At 37.9% G+C, this 13,198-nt stretch overlaps 1 long non-coding RNA gene across 1 annotated transcript in view; it reads left to right on the top strand.

Moving 5' to 3' along the window:
• Positions 1-631: 631 nt before the first annotated feature.
• LOC132833305 (uncharacterized) overlaps positions 632-13,198 on the top strand; it is a 28,111-nt gene continuing 15,544 nt past the window's right edge. Inside the window, exons 1-2 of the long non-coding RNA XR_009647071.1 lie at positions 632-662; positions 1,064-1,100. This is a non-coding gene — a long non-coding RNA (uncharacterized LOC132833305). The remainder of the gene's footprint in view (positions 663-1,063; positions 1,101-13,198) is intronic.

Genomic DNA, 13,198 nt, shown 5'->3' with positions numbered 1-13,198 from the left:
TATTTGGTAAATCGTTAGGGTGCAAAGGAAGGCTTAAAACCAACATTTGCAAATATGTAAAAATTAATATGAAAAGGAATGCTTCGAGCCATTCTTCTGAAGTGAACCTTTAAAAGAATCTCTAAGTAAACAATGTTTTTCTATACCTTGAAAATGAAACATTACATTTCTCTGATGGCATGAGGATTTTATAGAGCTGTGGACTGATATAAATCACAAAGCAAATTTCTCAGTAACTGAAGTGAAAGTACAAAATTACATGAAAAATTGCAACATAGTTCTCCAATTTGTCAGTTGTTATTTTTCTTCATGGAAACTGACTAAACCAACATTCTTGTAACTTTAGTGTTTCATCTATCAGCATTTTATTCCTTTGTTTTACTGTCTTTTTATTTATAGATTTTGAAAAATCCATTATATACAACAATTTTATGTACTTTACTATGAACATGGATTGTGACCAAATTGCCAATCATCACCTGCACACAATGGAATAGCAAACATTTCAGCTGGGATTTTCTGCTCCAATAGAATCCTGGCACAAATTTGGCATGACAGTGCTCCTGACCGTGCTTTATTTTCTAGGGTCAAGCTAATTTGATTTTTTTTCTCTCTCTGTCAGACTCCAGCCAGGATTTCTGTCTCCTTTGGAAATCTCAGCGGTAAATTTCACCTTCTTTGCTTGGTTGATCAACTGACTACTCTTTAAAGAGGTTGACCTATTTTCAACATTGTTGAAATTAATGGGAATTGGAGTTGGCAGTTATGTAATGGGTACTCAATGAGCTCCACCAGTTTACTGTTCAAGAAGTGAAATTAAATATTAGACCTTCACATTTCATGGGAGGAAGATGGTAGCTAAGGTTGCTCAATTTGATTGAATGTTTTCCAGAAGATTCTTCAGATGAGATTTATTAGGATGTTGGAGGGTATAGAATGCTTCAGTTATAAAGAAAGGCTGGGACTTTTTACACAAGCATAGGAGGTTAAGAGCTGACGTAATAGAAATTTATAAAATAATGAGATGTGTACATAGAGTTAACAGTAGTTGTCTTTTCCTTAGGATGGGGGAATCCAAGACGAGGGGACACATTTTTAAGGTAAGACGAGAGTGTTTCGAAAAAGACATGGGGCAAACTTTTTATATAGAGGGTAGTTGGCATGTAGAATGAACTTCCTGAGGAAATGGTGAATGTAGGTACAATTACAGTGTTTAAAAACATTTGGATGAATACATGAATAGGAAAGATGGAAGGAGGTGGGCCAGGAGTAGGCAAGTGTGTATGGTTTAGTTTGGGATTATGTTCAGCATGGACTATTTGGACCAAAGATTCTGTTTTTGTGCTGTATAACTCTGACTCTACTAACGCACTGTATGAGACATTACTTCCTGCTGTCAACCTCCCCTTCTCATCAAACAGCCATATGTTTCCCGTTTCCAATATTTTCATAACCGTTAAAAACAAGTTTTCAAAAAAAATTAAAATACCCATATTTTAATACCACTGTAATTTATCTCCAGGGTTGCTTTGTCCGGTGTCCAGGAGATAAATCTTCAATTCCCAAAGTAATCAGAACAATGAGAAGGTTGGAAAATCTAATCAAGTCTTATGCATCTGCTACAATATAATGTTGTTGGCACATTCAGGGTTTACCGAGAAGAATGTATTTTAGCTTGCAGTTTTCAAAACACTCACTATGATCAATGCAATTAGTTTTTCTGCAATTGATTGCACTGGAAAGATGAGCGTTTTTAAAATCATCTCAGCCATAGTTTTTCCAAAACACAGCTTTACTATCATGCTCCATAAAAAAAAGTATATATCCTAACTTTTACATGCCTCTGCCACTTATGGTTGAAAGTCCCAGATGAGATAATAACATTTTGGGAGGCAGCATCATGGTTCCCTGCCCAATTTTCTATTCCTGCTACTAAATGTATGCCAGAGACTGCTTCATATGGTACAATGCGTTCTCTTTATTTTAACTTCGCTTACAAGAAAATATGCTGAAAAATTTTTGCTGAAAAAGTGCAGCAGGTCAGGCAGCATCAAAGGAGCAGGAGAATCGATGTTTCGGGCATAAGCACTTCTTCAGGAATGAGAAGGGTGTGCCAAGCAGGCTAAGATAAAAGGTAGGGAGGAGGGACTTGGGGGAGGGGTGTTGGGAATGCGATAGGTGGAAGGAGGTTAAGGTGAGGCTGATAGGCCAGAGAGAGGGTGGGGATGGAGAGGTCGGGAAGAAGAATGCAGGTCAAGAAGGCGGTGCTGAGTCCGAGGGTTGGGACTGAGATAAGGTGGAGGGAGGGGAAATGAGTAAGCTGGAGAAATCTGCATTTATCCCTTGTGGTTGGAGGGTTCCTAGGCGGAAGATCAGGTGCTCTTCCTCCAGGCGTCATGTTGCCATGGTCTGGCGATGGAGGAGGCTAAGGACCTGCATGTCCTTGGCGGAGTGGGAGGGGGAGTTAAAGTGTTCAGTCACGGGGTGGTTGGGTTGGTTGGTGCGGGTGTCCCAGAGGTGTTCTCTGAAACATTCCGCAAGTACGCGGCCTGTCTCTTCAATGTATAGGAGGCCACATCAGGTGCAGCGGATGCAGTAAATGATGTGTGTGGAGGTGCAGGTGAATTTGTGACAGATATGGAAGGATCCTTACAAGAAAATATGTTTGCATATGAATAGTACTGTATGAGACCTAGAAAGTACTGAATAGTTGATGAGACATTTGCAGTAAGAAGATACAGCATAGCAATTAGGAATTGGTTTCAAAAAAAAGGCCAATGGAGAAATGAGAATTTTATATCTGGTGGGCCGGATTTTAAATCCAGTGCACCTTCTACTTTAACAACACCAATAGCCGAGAGCAAACATTCAAGTGTGTAAATATAGTTTGTTTACTTGTTGTGTTACCACCTTTGAAGTGATATCCATTTAGGAAATCAACATATAAATGACCCAAGTATCCAGGTGCTATGACATGACTAGAGCTTTCTGCTCTGTACCACTCTATGCTTATAGATTGTGCCTGGAATTTACACTGTGCTGTAAATATGTATGTATTAGGATTACTGTAAATAAACATAGAAACTCAAGCAAACAGATTTCACATACACAGTTTGTATTATATTTAAATAACACACGTTTTTCAATATATGGGATGCAGCTAGGATTTTCTTCAACAAAAACAAAAAAAAAAGCCTCAAAAGCCAAGGGGCAACAGCAAGCAAAATACAGCAACAAACCGGAAGTTTCTAAAGTTCAGACCACAAAACAAAATAAGCTTTCTTTATAAACTGTGTATAATCTCCAATTCGGCCAGGTTTGTCCAAGCAGCTATCTGAATCAAACCTATCCTATCTGAAGGCCATATCGAATTTGAATGCCCCTCAGGAGTCTGCCTCTTAATAAAGTAAGAAAAGGCCAGCCTAAATTCAACAAAGTGGACTGCATTAGGAACAGTGCAGAACCGATAAGAAAAACACTAAAACGAGTTTTAGGCCAATAATAAAAAAAGAATACTAAAGCAGCAGAAAGCACAGAATGAGTACACAAAGTTAAATATAAATTGAAAAGACAAAAGGACAATGGACATATGGCACCAAAACTCCTATTGTGAACTAGAAAGCCATGGATTTATCATGGAGTTCTAAAATTTTGATCAAAGGATGCAGCTATACTTCGTAGATTAAGCAGTTATTGAACCAGCTCAATTAAATGTTAAGATGCCAATAGTCGGTGATAAAGGTTACACAGATTTAATTCTTCAAGCAAATCTAAAAATGGCAAGAAAGGCCCCACAAAGATATAGAGAGATATATATTTGTAGTTTTTTGGAGCTAAGTTCTCTCAGCACGCGGATATCACCGCAGGAGTTCCTCACGAAAATGTTCTCAGCCTACCCATCTTCAGATGATTTATTAGTGGCCTTCTCTCAGTCATAAAATCTGAAATGGGATGTAGCCTGACAATTGTCCAATATTTAGCACCATCTAGAACACATGAGATATTGAAGCAGTCTTGAGTCCACGTGCAGTAAGATCTGGACAATATCCAAGCTTGGGGTGATTAGTGGCAAGTTACATTCACACCAAACAGGTGTTATGAAGATGTGGGTGTACTGTACATTTAAGAGAGTATTAGCTATCAGTGACAGCACCAAGTGTTCTCAGTAGGACAATGTAATATGTGCTCCAGCTACTGGGGTAGTTAGTTGCCTGGAAACGACAAAACAGATTCAAATTCGGCCAATCAGTTTAAATTATACCCCAAAAAAATACCAAATTCCAATTAAGTTTGGATCAAGTATATTGACAATCTTAAAAGTCAATGACACAATCTGATGCTTTTGGGTATATGACTGGAGAAAATTTAACAGTTGAGAGGAGAACTGCCACCAGACCAACAGCTGTAGACTGCTAGTCAGACTCTGAGAGGTATTCATTGAGAGAAGGAATTTGCATAGAGAAGAATCTCAACACTGACCTGGGGAGCCAATCTACTGATGAAGATAAAAAGAAGATTCGACCGCTGTCTAGTTTTAAAATTTGGACTTTTCTGCAAACCTTAACTGGGAGTTTTTTTTAATCGGACCAGTATTATAGAAGGGAAAGTAAAAGATAGGTTTGACGAAAGAGTTGTAAATAGTTGTTAGTTAATTATTCTCGGTTATACTTTGAGAAATAAAGTTGTTAATTTTTACTTTAAATAGTTCTTGGCCACTTGAATTTTTACAGATTACTGCAATGGGATAAATCTTTTCTCTGTTGTTGGTTTTAAATTGAGCAGGGGGGTTTTACCTCATGTCATAACACAAATGTCAGGCCATGACAATCTTCAACATGAGAGAATTTAGCCACTGCCCTTGATGTTTACTGACATCATCATTACTGAATCTCCCACAACCAACATCCTAAGATCACGATGGAACGGAAAGTTAACTGGATCTCTCCTGTCCATTATCTATGAGGCACAAGCTGGATGGTGTGACAGAATGTAGTCCATCTGCCTGGATGGGTACAGTTCCAGCAACACTCAGATTGACACCTTGCAGAACAAAAGAGCACACTTGACTGGCATTCAATCCATCTCCTTCGACATTTCCTCCCTTCACAACCATTGCGCAATACTATTTGCAGGATGGAACTGCAAAAACTCATCAAGACTCCTCAGACAGCATCTTATTAAACCGCGACTTCTACTACTAAAAAGGACATGGACACTACCACCATATGCAAGTTCCCCTTGAAGCCACACACCACCCTGACTTTGAACAATATCGCTATTCCTTCACTGGCTCAAATTCCTGGAACTTCCTTCGTAACAATCCAGTGTGCACCCCTAGCTGGAAAGATTGCAGCAGTTCAAGAGAAGGCAACTGACCACTGCCTTTGCCAGGGCAATTAACCTTAGGCAATACATGCTTAGGACAAACAAGAGAGAGAAGGCTTATGAAACCTGGCCATCTGATGGAGCAACACCTGAGGAGGAATAAAATCCAATTAAGGGAAACCTAACATGGAAGAAGGCACTGAGGTAACAATAGTGTGATGGAACATCAGGACACCAGTCAAAACATTGACAATGTATCTTCAGATCAGAAAGCCAAGGATGAAGTCAGTGTCCAGGCTCTTCAGTATTCTCAAAGACTGCCTTTTATATCAAAATCTAGCAATGTAGGGTGGCATAGAAACTTTATCATTGAAGGACACCAGAGGAGAGGAGAGGAGTCCCCCTCCTAAGTATACCCGATAACCCGCCCTCCATAGTCCCCCTCCTAAGTATACCCGATAACCCGCCCTACATAGGCCTTTGCAGCAGACAATCCCGTAGATCCATCAGTCCTCTGCAGAAGAAGTCCTTCCTTATCTGTATTCTAAAAAGTATTACATTTAAGGTCATCACAGTCCCCTATCCTATCCCAAATAAACCTTAATGTCTCTCTTCCCATGTCACAAGGCCAGGCGATATCCCTTACAATGTCCACGTCAGCTGCAGCATCTTGCTGCCACTTTTCTCACCTGGCAACCTGCCAGCAGTCAACCGGGTGGTCCCCTGTGTTTAAAAATGAGCAAAAAAAGTAATGAAGGCCTATCAATAAGTTTTGTTAGAGTACAGCAACTCTGTTGTTTCTAGGCTCCTTGGCGGTTTTGGCCGGCTCTATGTTACTATTTATATATCTTTCCAGACTGAAAAACACCTATGTAACTCCAGTACTTCCTCATAATATGAGTGGCCACTCCATTGGCAATTCTCTTCGTCCATCCAGAATTGTGAATGTTTCCACTGTGAATTGGTGACCAGAGCTACTCAGGTCTATTAAGTGAATGTCTGAGCAGCACACAACTTGATTAGGACTTTCTTTGACTTATATTCTTCTTTTTTGGCTCTGTAATTCAACATTATATTAGCTTTGCCACTCAGTATTTGTTGGAAATGTTCTATTTTTAAAGAGGGTTGTCCAGCTCTGCTTCTTATCAAATAGAACCTCTGTTGTTCAACAATAGGGATACTGTCTCTTTATACAAAGACAAATGAAGAACGAAAATAAATATTTTGACATGGTGAAAAAATACTAGACACTTGGACAGCTTGGCGCCTCACCCTACCATAGTCCTTGGAGGGTTAAGGTTTCAGACCACAACTCTGTATCTGCCAACATGCGGAAAGTGTTAGTGACTGGCAACTGCTTCTGAGCTCTCTTCAGCAATTCACACTTCATTCATTCAAATCCCAGAGTGCAGCAAAAAGCAGTTAATCAGATCAGCTGTTATATTCTTGCAACAAAGAAAAATCTGATTCTGTCATGGTAGTCGATTAGATTTCAGAATGTTTGGATTGTGTTCAGACCAGATTAATTGCCTGTGCAGAGTCAGTATTCTTCTGACCCTTTGAGGACTGTCAAACAGTTACAACTTCTTCCATCAAATAAAAAAAATGAGATTGGCATTTTGAATCTGTTTATTCAGACATTTTATGTTTGCAGTTATGTGATTCTGCAGCTTGAAATATTTATTGTTAGAACCTGGTAAGCAATGTTGAAAAATGTACAATAAGTTTGAAAGCTTGAAATATCCTCAAAAAGTTAGCTACATGCTTTGCACATTTCATTTTTTATTATTAGAAACTAACAAATACAGAGAGAGAAATTTAAACTTGCAAACTTGATACAGAGAGAACTTCACACAATTAATTTTTAAATGACTGAAAGTCATAGCACATTGTCATAAAGATACTCATTTTAATGAAATTACAATACAGTGAAACCTTTATGAAGTGCAAACACGTAACGCTGAACTCATTTTTGCTGTGAGAATCAGTTGCAACCGAATCCAGGATGAACATACACATATATTTTGTCATAAAAGTAACCACACTGCATGATTTTGACTAAATGCTATCCATGTCGAACCAAACCTTAGACATCTGATGTTCCTTTAGCTTGTATTCTTGCATTCAGAAATGCTGATTTAGATTCAACTTAGTCTTTGGAACCACTGGGCACCATTTTTTTTATTTGCCAGTCTTTTTAAAGTCTGTTCTGCTGTAATGCTGTATTAAATTTTCAATCAATATTTAATTTCTATTTGATGGAATAGAATTCAGCTGTGTAGTAGTGACTTGCTGTTCTCAAATCCTAAATTGCTATTTATTTGTAATACTGTATATCTGTATTGCCTGCCAGGTTCTCCTGCCTTTCCAAAGTATAATTTGAATTCAAAATATCATTTCTGCTTCTTCCAGGGTAAATTAGGCATTTTCTCTGTCTTTTGCAAACTGTGGCTGGCTTTTCTCTCTTTCCCTTAGCTTACATTCCTTTTCCTACTCATCTTACCATCTTCTTGATGCAAGTTCGCCTTAGGTGTGCTCAGCTTGCCCTGTTGCTCTTTCCATGACTGCTGCAATCTTTCTCTGTCAACTATGGTGTTACAATTGCTGGCTGACTCTGTGTAATTTTTAAAGTGGTGATGTTCTTAAGGTGATCAGCTCACTTGTCTTCAAAATTTTCCTTTCTTCTGTATTTTTTCTTTGTGGTTGTGGTCTGCACATGAAATTTTAAACTGTGCTGCTGCTTACTATATGATATTGCCCTGATTGCATCTGCTGTTCCTCCTGGTATCTGCCACTCTTTCCAGTATGTTTTACTGGATAAGGGTTATTTGAGTTCACTGCCACGTTTGCATATTCAGAGAGATTGACACAGCTCAAGCCTGTCTTCTCTGGAATTTAGAAGAGTGAGGGGAGATCAAATTGAGATATTAAACATGATAAAAGGTTTGGATAACATAGACATGAAGTGGATGCTTCCTCTTGTGGGGCATTATGGGATGAGTGGTCATACTGTTAGGTTAAGGGATAGCAAATTTAAAACAGAGTTGCGGAGAAACTACTTCTCTTAAAGGGTTGTGAATCTGTGGAACTTGCTACTCCCAAGTGTAGTGGCTGCTGGGACAGTGAGTAAATTTAAAGAGGACTTAGGCAGATTTTTAATTGGTAATGGGTTGAAGGATTATGGGGAGAAGGCAGAAAAATAGGGCTGAGGATCATATCAGCTGCAAATGTGTTGCTGGTCAAAGCACAGCAGGTTAGGCAGCATCTCAGGAATAGAGAATTCGACGTTTCGAGCATAAGCCCTTCATCAGGAAGGGCTTATGCTCGAAACGTCGAATTCTCTATTCCTGAGATGCTGCCTAACCTGCTGTGCTTTGACCAGCAACACATTTGCAGCTGTGATCTCCAGCATCTGCAGACCTCATTTTTTACTTGAGGATCATATCAGCCATGATCGAATGGTGGAGCAGACTTGATGGGCCAAAGGCCTAATTCTGCTCCTATATTTTATGAACTTATGAACTTTACTGCTCTCTTCATGAGAGTTCTGTTTTCTCTAGAACAAAATATGCCTTATCTTCTGGAAAATTACTAAAGTAATAGATAATGGCCTTGAGACACAAGAAATGCAGTGTCATTTAATATCTAAGTCTGAAAATGCTGGTAGTTAAACAAACTGTTCAAAAAAAGTCTCTCCCTCTATAGCCCATCAGCTGTGAGGGCAAAATACATTTCTCCATCTAAAGATTTAACAAATTTAACAATTTCCATCCTGCAAAAACCAGATAGTCCCGAATTTAAAATTGGTGATTTGCCCACCAATGCCCTACAGCAAATCTATCATCATCAATTTTAACCTTTTCTTCTTTGTGGGTGGCAGAGGCAGTGATTTGAAGCTGGAAATCTGTCCAATTTTAAGGACATTGTTGGGCTCGCCTTCCCATTTAAACTGCAGCCTTGCTTCCTTGCTTCTCTGTGGAGCTGAAAATTCTAAAAATCCACTCCCCTCTGAGTGAAGAAATTTCTATTTATTTTAATTCTAAAAGGACTACCTGTGATTCTGAGACTGGGTCCTCTGATTCCAGAATCCACCTCCACCCACCACTAGGGGAACTGTCCTGCCTCAATGTGACAATCCTTGTAAGAATTTTGTAAGTGTGAATGTGATCATCTCTCATACTTCTAAACCTAAGAAAATATTGGCCAGTCTATGTAATCTTTCCTCATAGGACAACCTCTCCATCACAGATTTTTGTTTAGTGATCTTTCAATGCACTTTCTTTCTGGCAATTATATCTTTCCTTACATAAGGGAGCCAAAACTGTATACAATACTCCAAGAATGGTTCACACCAAGACTCTATATAGTTGCAGTGAGACATCTTTATTCCTTAGAGCTAATTCTTTGTACTAAAAGGTCAAAGGACTATTTGTCTTCCAAATTGCTTGCAGTACCTTCCTTGTTCATTTTCAGTAACTCATGAACAAGGATAGCAAAGGTCAGTTGAAGTTCAACTCATCAGCCACTCATTATTTAAGAAATATTCTATATTTCTGTTTTCTTCTACTAACGTGAATTACTTCACATTTCCCTATAATATACTCCACCTGTCAAATTTTGCTCATTTACTTAACCTTCCAAAACACTTGAAGCTTCTATGCATCCTCCCAATTTTCACACCATCTAGTTTTGCATCATCCATAAACTTAGAAATGTTACAAATGTTACTCAAATCATTGATACAGATTATGAAAAGCTGGCATCCTTACAGTATCTCATTAGCCGCAGTCTAACAACTTGAAAAATAAACGTTCATTCCTACGGTCTATTTTTTGTCTTTTAATCACTTCTCAGTTCATGCATGTATAGAGGAATCTCAATTATCTGGTATTTGATTATCCAAATACAGGTATCCGATTATCTGGCAAGATCACAAAGTCCCGATGCTTGGCTAGACAATGTTATCTAGCATTCAATTATCTGGAATTCGATTAACCGAAGGAAATACTCACCACTATGTTCTTTGGATAATCGAGGTTCATCTGTTTATTTCCTCCTATCCTGAATGTTTTAATTTTATTTACTGACACTTTACATATGATCAAACAAATGGAGAGTAGAACTCAGCCCCTTGGCTCCTTTAGTCTGCCTGCCATTCATTAAACTTAGGGTTGATCAACACCAGCCTACTCCCAAGACCCTTTCACCCTAATACTTGTCAAGAGTCTATCTATGTTTGCTTTAAAAATCACGATTTTCCTCCCACCACCCTTTCGAAGAAGAGAGTTCCAAAGACACATAGCTCACTGTGAGAAAAATCTCCCTTCATCTTTGCCTTAAATGAAGTGATCCTTTATATATAAAAGGAGACCTTTTTAGATTTTTCCATAAAATAAATTCTCCCATCCATTCTATTTCAAACCAGTCAAGACTCTGCAGGAACAAACTCAGAGAATGCTGAAGAAACTCAATAGGTCTGGCACCATCTATGGAGAAAGAAACAAACTTAACATTTCAAATCTGGTAAGACTGTTCTCTGAACTGGCCCTTCAACTTATCATCAAGACCCTTTACATATTTTCGATATCTCAATCAATTCAACTCTTACACATCCAAGCTTCAGCAGATAGAAGCCAAGCTTGTCCAATCTTTCCTCTTAAAACAAACTCACTCATTCCATGTGTTAGTCTAGTCACTCTTCTGTGACTTGCCTCCAACACATTTACATCCTTCCTTAAACAAGATGATCAATACTGTGCTCATAATTTCAGATGTGATTTCATCAGTACTGCTGTGTAATTGAAGTTCAATTTCTCTCATTGTAAATAATTACATTATATTAGCTGAATAACAGTCACAGTCTCCAGTGGCATAGCTTCATTCCACTGAAATGGTAGCATCCTGATTGCATGCATGATTAAATCTCATGGAAGACAACAGAAACCAAAGGGAGCAAATTGCTTCAGATGTTCTTCAATGGTCACATAAGATATTATTCTGGAAAGTTTGAGTCCATGTAAACATTTAGAATAAATGATGTACTTGTTTAGCCAGAAGAAGGAATAAAAAACAAAGTACTGATTGCTATAATTCTAAGGATAAAATGGGAATACCTTCCCACATGTTATCATACTTCAAATCCTATTTACATAACGTTCCTTCTTTTGCTGACCTTTGCTTAATTTTGCTTGCAGTTCTGGAAGAAACCAATTAGCTCTTTGTGATTTTGTTCTTCCTGGTCTCATTAATCCCTTCCAGCCCTATACCCATTTGACCTCAATGCCCTGAACTATCAATTACAGTCATAGAGTCATAGAGGTGTGCAGCAATTCTGCTGACTTTAGCATCTTTTGCATCCTTCTTCACCCTTGGTCCACAGACCTTCAGCTGGTGCCCAGTACCTTCTTGCCTTGAACAATGTTAGAACCCAATGTTAGAAGGAAGACAATTTTATCTCTAACTTTGTCTCAACATGAATTCTAATACTGCTACTTCTTTTCTAAATCCCTCTGCTTCTTGAAATCCCATCTTATCATTCAAAGCTTCCTCAAGCTTTATTGTTTTGACCAGCTTTTGTTAACCTCCAAAATGTTTTTCTTTGGCTTGTCATCAAGTTAGTGTTTAATTACTTCTCTTTGAAGAATCATAGGAGGACTTTTTTCTGAAGTAAATTAACTGTATAATGCAAGTTATTGTTGAAAATTTTACTTTACACTGATGAGCAGATTTTGAAACTACAATCACTCAATAACTTAACCGTGATCAATTCGAAATGGAACTAATAATTCTATATTTAGTGAAATATTTAAAATGTGGGGCTTCAGTTATGAAGATGGATTGAAGAAGTTGGGACTGTCTATTTTGAAGAGAAGGCTAAGAGGACTACTGATGATGATTTCAAAATCAGGAATTGGCTGGGTATTTTATCAATCAGACTACTCCTGGGAATATCTTCTGTTTCTTTGCTTGCCCTATAATCATTGCTTGTCCATTATCTTGTCACAGATATTTCTTTTCATTATTTTTCTATGTTCTCCCATTTGACCAATTGTTGTATTTCATTTCTAACTTAATCCCAGATCCAATGATTCATAAACTTTGTTTCTCCACAGATGTTCTGAGTCTAGTTGAGTGTTATCTGTATTTTTATTTTATTTCAAAGCACTGATATTGTTTTGAGGATTAAGTCCTATCACCTAACTCAAGTGCTGTGAATATTGCAGCATGGTTTAAATATTTCCATCAAATCTGATACACTCTTTGTTCCTCATTGCATGTTTTATTCCTATCTTTCAAAAAAACCCATAATATATCATAAAAAATTATGTTAACAAATTAAAACTTTGTCAAGCTAAAGTTTAAAGGCAATTCAAAGTCACTTGTTGCTTAGGTAAAAATGAGTTGGGGTTGAAAAAAACATGCAGATCAAAAATATTGTTAGCCTGAATATGTATATATTCTTTATTATGTAGGTTCATTTGTGTCACTAAAATACTATATTGTTCTCAACAATATAAAAACATGAACAATAAATAAGGAAGTTATCAGCTTAATGTAAGGCATTCAAAAACATTCTAAAACGAAAGAGCACAACCAAGTTTCTTTGGAGTTAATTGAATGAGTAGGAGGAGGAAGTTGATAGGGAATTACAGAGCTTGCTATAGATAATTAATGTTATGGTGTCTGCTTGGGTGTATCACTTAGCAAATTAAGCTGAATCTTATGCAAAATGTCATTTGCATTAAAACTAAGGATCAGTTATAGTTCTATCTTTTTGAGAGTGTTTGTTCTCTCTGGTGTTGAGAAAGCTGTGGCACAACAGTCAAGCGGAGCAAAAAATAGCAAGCACATGAGTTCATGATGTGAAGGTAAA

This window comes from Hemiscyllium ocellatum, chromosome 3, assembly GCF_020745735.1.
Source record: "Hemiscyllium ocellatum isolate sHemOce1 chromosome 3, sHemOce1.pat.X.cur, whole genome shotgun sequence".
Lineage (NCBI taxonomy): Eukaryota > Metazoa > Chordata > Chondrichthyes > Orectolobiformes > Hemiscylliidae > Hemiscyllium > Hemiscyllium ocellatum.
This window is presented reverse-complemented; position numbering and strand designations above follow the sequence as displayed.